A 3,378-nucleotide genomic window follows, 5' to 3' on the forward strand; every position below is an offset into this window, starting at 1 on the left:
TCACAGTAGTCCAAGTTCTGCTAAATTTGGTGGTTTTAGGCTGAACAATCATTGTTTCTTCCTCAGAAAATGATGATCAATGTTAAAGAGATAAGGACATAATTTTGAAAAGTTTTGTGCCAAACAATGGAACAATGCAAGGCTGTGTGATGATACTGCTACTATTTACTTTATTTTTCTCTATAGATCATTTGATTTTCTTTCAGCACAGTGACTTTGGAGTCCTGCATAGTTTTATGTCAATAGTAGTTTGTTAAATCAGAAGTATTTAAATTTTTGCACAGAACTCGAGTATAGCATGCATAAAATCTGCCAACAGACCATCAAAGAATTGACCTTCACATTCAGTCTTAAAATACAAAGGTCACCAATCATTATTAAACAGTAACTTCTATCATTCTCTCCACCAAAGAAATTGATATGTTTGGGGACAAGTTTCACTTTTGTTGCATTCTGGTTCTCTTTTTGTTCTCAGCCATATAGTAATTTATAAGGAGGTCGAGAAATTTGCTTTTCAACCACCTGGTTCTGCATTTAATTCATTACCAGCATATTGGGTGTCTCCTATCATAGCTTCTGCATGAGTGTAATTTGACAAACACTGAAAGCTTGGTCTTCACATTTTCATAAATAATTTCCATCAAAATTTAGCATAGTGAGACAGATGGAATCTGTTGAAGCCTGTTTCATGAACTGAACCAGTAATTCAAAAGACAAGTTCTGTCACACTGATTCTTCTGGAGGGTAACATTAGCAGAATGTCTCTATAGTATTTTCAACCAATTAGTTATTAGTACAGTGAATAGGGAGTTCTGTTGATCAAATGGGAATACACCTTGTTGAAATTGCAGAGGATCCATTTGTGTGTGCACTAACTTAAGACTAAATATGTGTTCTTATATGAGGCTCCTTGAGAAATGATATATTTATGAGTGCAATTGTGTTAAGTTGTGATTGATGATCCTGCTGTTCACATGCTTCCAATTTGACAGCTGGCAGAAAGTAAAAAAGCCAGTTGCTCTAGCTATTAATACCAGAGTAAAAGTAAAAACAGTACTGATGATTCATTGAATAGACATTGAAACATGTTTCAGCTGTCCAATGAAATGGTATGCCATCAAATCACAGTTTAGTGTAGTTTGGAGTGAAACACTCTCCAAGAAATATTCACCTTAATGTGGACACACTCATCAGAAGTGGAACTGTTGTTTTTCAGTTTAAAAAAAAAAAAAAAAAAAAAATTAACATTCAGTATTTTGGATGGGCAGAACAGTGTTAGGCAAAATGACTTATGGTGTTTCCTAATAGGGTTAGTATTACTGTTCATACCTCAAGTTCAATAAAAATAAAAAAGTACCAGTGAAGTACTGTGGTCAATATAATTCATTAATCTATACCCATCCCTCTAAAAAGAAAAAAAAAATCTGGCTTTCTATCAATTTTATAAATGATTATTTTGCAGCATTGTAGAGACATTTATTTGAACAGTTGTTTGGTTACTTACTTTCCATCATCAGTTGTGCAGACTAAGACAGTGTTGCTTCAATGCATTTTTCTCCAGTCATAAGTATAGCATATTAATCTTTCAATCATATTGCCTCTTGCTCGTGACTCAAGTTAACTGTAGAGGCAAGCTTTCATTTTTCTGGCCAGTGTGAGCTCCTAGTTTAAGGGTGATTGGCTTTTTCTGTTACATCGCTTCTCGTTATTATTAAACTGAAATAATTAATGTTCATTACTAATTCTGACATTCTCTCTTTAATCTGCTGGTATTCAGGAATTACTAATAATAGATTTCTTAGAATTTCTCTCTCACCCTTTTGCTTACTTACCCTCTCTTACCCATTCTCTCACCCTTTTTTCACTGTCACCTTCTCTCTATCTCACTCTTCCTCTCCCCCTCTATCTGTCTCACTCTTCCTCTCCCCCTCTCTCTTGTGTATGTGACTAAAATGTCATTTTCATGTCTGTCAGTACTAACAAATATTTTCAATTAAATCTGATTGGATATTTAAATAAATGTCTAAAGTTTGAGAAATATAAATTGGTTCTGAATTATATATCAGCTCACTTTCATCTTAACATGAACAAGGCTTTGTTTTCACCTGTTAAGATATTTGTATTTTTTCTTTTTAATGTGTTCACCCTATAGTGTTTGACTTGTTAATTCATAGTAAACTGGCAACCAATTGTGTGTGTGCAGATAGATAGATGTGTATGTCTTGAGTTTGAAGAGAGTTGTCTTTTTATTTTGTTGTTGGACAATGTATGTATGACTAATCTATTTATTTGATTGTCATAACTGTGTAGGAATGTTTTCAGATTCAAATTGGGTTGAAAAAAAAATACATAAAAGAAGTATGTGTTAGAAATAGTTTAACACAATCCTTCAGTTTTATAAAAACTTGAACAGAAATCTTATGTATCAAGCATTTTTGATTTGTATTAGAAAGAGGTTTCTATGAATGTAATAATTTAAAAATTTATTAGAGAAATTAGAATTTAGATGACAAGAACTAAAAAAAAAATCTTTATAGAAATAAGTTATTTAGAATTGCAATATTAATCATTTTATAAAATGATAATTTATGTTTTAAATTGATGTTCCCATATTTGGCATAGTTTTAATGTATCATATTTCTGTTATTTGTGTTTCCTTCACTTCTTACAATGCAGTAATGTCACATGGATGGTTATAATAATTTTAAGTCAATCATACATGGGGTGCATACAGAACAAGAATCCAAACTAGTAATTCTGATTGCTGTTGGTTTTCAGTAACAGAGCACACCTTGTCTCTTTTGATGATGTGTATTCATAATCCATGAATTATGTTTGGTAGGCATCAGTGCACCAGTCATTAATTTATTTGCTAAATTCTATTAACAAGAGCTTGTGCTCTTGTGAGATCTGTTGGTCTGGCAGGGTAGTTTTGACTGAGGAGACACACAATGTGGTTGAAACACTGGTTTCTTGAAGTTCCCTTATACATTGTCTAAAGGGAAGAGGTTATTCTCTGTTGATGAAAAGTGAGAGATCAGATATTCACATTTGAATCTTCTGGTATGTATTAATGGATATGTTAATCCTGTATATGTAGTCTTCCTAAAATTGAAGTTTAATACATATTTGAAATGGTGGGTTTCATTGCAAAATGGTTGCTGGCAGTTGTTAGCTGGTGTTAAGTAATTGTTCAGTATCAGATATGGTGTGGTGTCATTGTAAATAATTTATTTACTTAGAAGTATGTCTAAACCAGTATAATCACATGCAAAATTATCTAAGAAAAATTGGTAGCTGAATAAAATATGAGTGCCATGGCAATTATATACAAAAGTCAGTGTAGTGTATAACCTCCAGATATAAATTATGATTATA

This window comes from Octopus bimaculoides, chromosome Z, assembly GCF_046866305.1.
Source record: "Octopus bimaculoides isolate indiv1 chromosome Z, ASM4686630v1, whole genome shotgun sequence".
In the NCBI taxonomy this organism is placed as follows: Eukaryota; Metazoa; Mollusca; class Cephalopoda; order Octopoda; family Octopodidae; genus Octopus; species Octopus bimaculoides.